General features: G+C 51.0%; 1 protein-coding gene across 1 annotated transcript in view; it reads left to right on the top strand.

Moving 5' to 3' along the window:
- The first annotated feature begins 332 nt into the window (after positions 1–332).
- LOC119436609 (helicase SKI2W-like) overlaps positions 333–6,000 on the top strand; it is a 285,769-nt gene continuing 280,101 nt past the window's right edge. Inside the window, exon 1 of the mRNA XM_049659019.1 lies at positions 333–525. The gene's annotated coding sequence lies outside the window, so the exon portion shown is untranslated. The remainder of the gene's footprint in view (positions 526–6,000) is intronic.

Raw genomic sequence — 6,000 nt, 5'->3', positions numbered from 1 at the left:
ATTAGAGTACAGTACACACAAATACCGCCCCGAAAGCGGTAACAAAACGCCCAAAACCAGCGAGCGAGCAGAGTGACGAGCCCTACGAACATGGAGGTGCCTACATGCCTACGAACCGCTACCATAGAGAAAGGAATTCAACTTCTTTCTTTATGCCGCTACCGTCGCGGCCATATTGCTCACTGCGTAATGATGATGATATTAGTTTTGATTTTACTAGCGCCATCTCTCGGTCGCATAATTTAGTTTACAACGCCACCGCTACGCTTATTTTCGTTGCCCTGTGGAAGGTACAGTTTCCCTTCTCTAAGTTTGTATGGGTGTTCTGTGGGCCGGACCCTCGTCCATGCCCTCGTCGCCGGTACATGTGGCTTTGGCTGATGTGTAACAATGAATAGCGGGTAAATTAATGCTACAGGTGTAGCACTTGGCTGTTTCAGTGTCTGGCTGGCTGCCTGTCTTGTCAGACCAAGTTGCTACCGGCAGTCGTGTAGCATGTCTACCTGACATCAGTGATCAGCTGTGGTATGTTGGTCGCATGTGTTTGCGGTAACCTCACGCGTCTCCTATTAGTCGCATCTGTCCCTCTTTGGAGATTTACTCTGCAGTCCCGATCCTACTTTCGTCGCTAAGAAACGTTCCCGCCAATTAGCGCGGCAACGTGTACATTTAAAATTTTGTTGCAACGTGCAAAAAGATGTCAGTGAAATTACTTGCAAGGGTCTGTGTCGCAGAAATGCATTTTTGCTTTAGGGAAACCTCGTCTTATCAACTTGCCCTGTAAGTTCAGTGCAGAGAATTGAAATTGTTCACATCTCATCAATAATCAGGCGCGCATTGTTGAGCTGGAATTTCTGTCTATTTACGGCTGTATCTCGTGGAGTTCAGCGAAATGTGGCTTGCCGCACGAAAGAGGGCCGGCGGCGGAAGCTTGAAACTGCCTCGTAGCAAACTCTACATTATAGTAGCCTCTGCCCCGTTGTGAATAAGTTTGCCACGAAATCTACTGTTTTGTATTGTGCTGCTGTTTTACTTGAACCATTTTACCTCATTGCTCTCCACGTCGCGGAAAACACATCGCAGCCACGTCCAGAGAGGTGATGGTCCAGGGCTCTAGAGAAAAATCACAGCTGGGAGATCAGTGCCGTGTGTGCAAGTCTATAAGTGGCCATGGTAGTGGCTTTAGTATACCGAATGCTATTACCTCAGCGGAGTGGGTATCTTGTACTTAGGCTAATTATACAAAGGAAAGACGTAAGGGGAACTCTTCAGGCACAGTTTTGTGGGAAATGTAATGCTTCATATGTATTAATTGTTATTTTTAAAGGGAATTTTACGACACACTTGTGTGGCCTCTCCACACAATTGCTCCAGTCGAGCTCATACACTGCAGATTTCTGTGGGATGTGGCAACATTTGTTGCATTGGCAGCAAGAACCTTGGGACTGAAACTAATGCCATGTTTGGGGTCATGTCACAGTCAGTCTCATTATAGTGTCATGCAAAATAATTTTAAAGTACGATTATGTGCCACAACAAGCTTTCTTTTTCCATACCTGTCCTCCTTACCAGAATGGCAGTTTTTCACTGTAAGTGCACAGGCAGGCTGCATGTTGTAAGCAAAGTGCGGTGTGGGACATAGGCAGTAAATTTCAAACTCCTGTGGGTTTGTCATGTGCTCTGTTTGCATTTGTTTCATGTTTCACACTTATGACTTGGCTTTCAAGTGAACAGTTTAGTGCATGGAGACTTGCATAATATTTCTTCCTTTGTACAGGCACTAACCTTAATAAAAGGGTCAGTTATAGTCCTGATTTGTTGTAGCTTCCTTAGGGGGGTGAGGGGCGGGGCCTTTATGAGCTTCAGATGCTTCTTTTGACCTGTGTAAAAAGAAGGTGTTCATAGGCAGTGAAAATTGTCTGCCCCCGTTTTTCTGCCTTAATTTTAAGCTCGTACTTGGTAGAATTTGTAAACATTTTGTACCTTCAAACCTTTCTGCTTATGCCCCTTCATTTCAGATTCAGTAGCCAAGCAGTCTGTGAAAACTGTTTCATGTGTACAGTGCTCAGCCATTGAAAGGCGATGCTCGGACCGCATGAAGGCCAGTGCTTTTTGCGCCACCCATGAGCCCTGGGTGATCGCTGAGGAACCGAAGGCAGTCACAATGCTTGCTTTCATACTGTGACGGAAGCGAGATGGAGGCGAAGGATATATTTACAAAATATATACAGAGGAGGCTAGGGCAAGAGATGTCCGATCCGGCCCAAGTGCTAGCGTCTTCATCGTCGTCTTTGTTGCTCTGCCAAGCATCGCATTGATCCATGTATGAATCGCTCCGTAACATCACTCTCCGGCGGCTGAAGCGCCGTCCTGGCGCTTGCTATGAAGGCGAGGAGCTAGAAGAGCAGTATGGCTTCAGCCGGGAAACATGAACAACTTCAGTTGGCAGCGATGAGGTTGAAGAAGCAGGATCCAGGAGTACAATTTCGTAATTTACGTCACCGAGTTGACGAAGAACCTTGTAGGGCCCGGTGTATCGTGAGAGGAGCTTCTCTGGTAGGCCAATGCGGCGGCATGGCGACCATAGGAGGACCAGAGAGCCAGGCGTGAAGTGCACGCTTCTGTGTCGGCTGTTGTAACGGGACTTCTGGGCTGCTTGCGAAGCAGAAAGTCGATCGTAGGCAAGTTGACGAGCTGCACGGGCTCGAGCTGCGACGTCGCTGGCATATTCAGTAGGCGAGTGAAGAGCCGAAGGAAGGAGAGTCTCGAAGGGCAAGGCAGGATGTCGGCCAAACAGCACATAAAACGGTGAATATCCAGCGGTGTCATGCGCGATGAATTGTACGCAAAGGTAACAAACGGTAACGTGCAGTCCCAGTCACGGTGATCTGGTAAAACATACATGGCCAGCATCTCGGTTAGCATTCGGTTCAGGCACTCGGTCAATCCATTCGTTTGCGGATGATAAGCGGTGGTGAGCTTATGTTCAGTGGAGCAGGCACGAAAGATGTCATCTACCACACTTGATAGGAAGTACCTCCCGTGATTGGTGAGGAGCTGCCGAGGGGCGCCATGATGTAGAATTACGTCGTGTAGGAGAAAGTCAGCGACGTCTGTAGAACAGCTTGTCGGCAATGCCCTGGTGATTGCGAAGCGCGTGGCGTAGTCTGTCACGACCGCAACCCATTTGTTTCCCCGAGATGGACGTATGGAAAGGGCCTAGAAGGTCAAGGCCAACGCGGAAGAATGGCTCTGCAGGGATATCAATAGGTTGTAGCTGGCCTGCAGACAGCGCTGAAGGGTGCTTGCAGTGCTGGCAGCGTTCACAAGCAGCGACGTAGTGGAGCACAGAACGGTACATGCCAGGCCAGAAAAACCGATGTCGGATGCCGGCGTAAGTACGCGAGACACCTAGGGGACCGGCAGTTGGTATGTCGTGAAGCTGGTGAAGAACACTGGAGCGTAGATGGTGAGGTAGGACAAGCAGAAGCGCTGGGCCATCTGAGCTGAGATTACGACGATATAGAACGTTGTCGTGTAGCTCAAACAGGCAAACAGAATGGTCTGGTGATGGAGAGGTAAGACGGTCGATGATGAGCCGTAAGGATGCGTCTCGTCGACCAGCGACGAGACACAGGGTGACGTGATAAGCACTCAGTGTCCTGGTGCAATCGTTCAGACTTGTAGTGCATAGCAAACGAGTATTCTTGAAGCCGTAATGCCCAGCGGCCGAGACGTCCAGACGGATCCTTCAGCGTCGAAAGCCAGCATAGAGCATGATGGTCTGTAATTACAGAAAAAGTTCAGCCAAACAAGTAAGGTCTGAATTTGGTGACAGCCCACACTAAAGCCAGGCACTCGCGTTCAGTGATGGAAAAGTTCCGTTCGGACGAGGACAGAAGGAGACTGGCGTAGGCGATGACACGTTTCTTGCCGTGCTGTGTTTGGCCAAGGACAGCCCCAATTCCGTGACCACTGGCATCAGTGCGAAGTTCCGTAGGCGATGAGGGGTCGAAATGGGCCAGTATTGGTGGGGTAGTGAGTAGGCGGACGAGGGTAGAAAACGAAGCTGCTTGTTCGGGTCCCCACACGAAAGGAACGCCCTTCAAGAGTTCCGTAAGAGCGCGGGCGATCTGCGCGAAGTTCCGGACAAAGCGACGAAAGTAGGAACATAATCCTACGAAACTGCGGACGTCTTTGGCTGAATGCGGCACGGGAAATTGTTGCACTGCTCGCACCTTTTCGGGGTCTGGTTGTACACCGGCAGCACTGACAAGGTGACCGAGCATAGTTATCTCGCGCCGCCCGAAACGGCACTTGGCGGAGTTCAGCTGAAGGGTGGCTCTTCGGAAGACGGCAAGAACGGCCGATAAACGGGTGAGGTGGCTCTCAAACGTAGGCGAGTAGACAATCACATCGTCTAAATAGCATAGACAGATGGACCATTTATATCCCCGCAGCAGAGAGTCCATCATACGTTCGAAAGTTGTTGGGGCATTACACAGTCCGAACGGCATGACCTTGAATTGGTATAGGCCATCGGGCGTAATAAAGGCAGTTTTTTCGCGGTCTATAGGGTCAACTGAAATCTGCCAATAGCCAGACCGAAGGTCGATAGAAGAAAAATATTGTGCTCCTTGAAGGCAGTCGAGGGCGTCATCGATACGAAGCAAAGGGTAGACGTCTTTATGAGTGACTTTGTTCAAATTCCGATAATCAACGCAGAAACGCCAGCTGCCATCCTTCTTTTTCACGACAACGACAGGGAGGCCCACGGGGGAGATGAAGGTTCTATGACATCCTTTGTAATCATTTTGTCGACCTCGTTCTGGGTGACTTGACGTTCAGTGATCCGATATGCGATATGGATGTCGGGGTATAGGAGAGGCATCACCAGTGTTGATTCGATGAGCCACGACAGATGTTTGGCCTAGAGGGCGGCCGTCAAAATCAAAGATGTCACGATAGGACGCCAGGACCCGGTAAAGATCTCGGGCTTGCACCTGGGTCAGATCGGGAGCAATCATCTTGTTAATGTCGTTGAGAGACGAAGGCGCGAAGTTGGCGGAGCAAGAAGGTGGTGAAACATCGGCATCCAAAGCGGCAATCTTGCAGGGGTCAAGCACGGAAATGGTGGCCAGCGACATGCCTTGCGGGATAACCTGAGTCAACAGGCTGACGTTGAGAAGCGGCACGACCACTGTATTGTCAGCAACGGAAACAATGGTGTGAGCCAGGGCGACATCGCGGGCTAGCAGGACGTCGATAATCGGAGACAAAATGTAGTCGCCATCGGGAATGTCGCGTGAAGACGTCAAAGTAACGTATGTAGCGGCTTGAGGCGGCAAACGAACGTGGTGGTGTAAGCGTGGCGTTATGTCGGCTGGACTGTCGGGAGGATGGGGCAGCTCAAGCTGAAGAGCACCGGTCGCAGAATGATTGGACAAAAAATCTAAGCCGAGGATAAAGTCATGGGGGCACTTCTCGATGACGGCAAATTCGACGGAAGTGGGATAACCAGCAATGCAGACGCGGGTGGTGCACATCCCAAGAACGGCAGGAGTCCCTCCATCTGCCACGCGGAGGATGCGGGAGGCGGCAGGCGTGAGCACTTTATGAAGGCGTCGACGAAAATCTGCACTCATTACAGAGAGTTACGCCATCAACATCAACGTCTAACAAGCTTCGTCTTGTCGGCAGCGTCAGAAGAGGATTTGTGGTGGCAGTCGTCAATGCAGCGTCACCTCCGGGTGGTGCATTGTTTAGTTTTCCTGGTAGGCATGAGCAGGGCTGAAGGGGGACGGACGGGCGGCGAGTCTGTGGTGAGCGAGACGACGGCCTGGAGGCGAACGTGACTGGTGACCACGCGGCGACGGGGAACGGCTACTTATCCTGGGGGAAACATTGGCGTTGGGGAAATAGGACTGGGTTGAAGGCAGAAAGCGGGTGCTCTCGGGACGGCGGTAAGGGGTAGGCAGCGTTCGAGGCGCCGAGGACCAG

Source organism: Dermacentor silvarum, chromosome 1 (genome assembly GCF_013339745.2).
Source record: "Dermacentor silvarum isolate Dsil-2018 chromosome 1, BIME_Dsil_1.4, whole genome shotgun sequence".
In the NCBI taxonomy this organism is placed as follows: domain Eukaryota; kingdom Metazoa; phylum Arthropoda; class Arachnida; order Ixodida; family Ixodidae; genus Dermacentor; species Dermacentor silvarum.
Note: the sequence above shows the minus strand (reverse complement) of the source record. Positions and strands in the feature narration are given on the sequence as shown.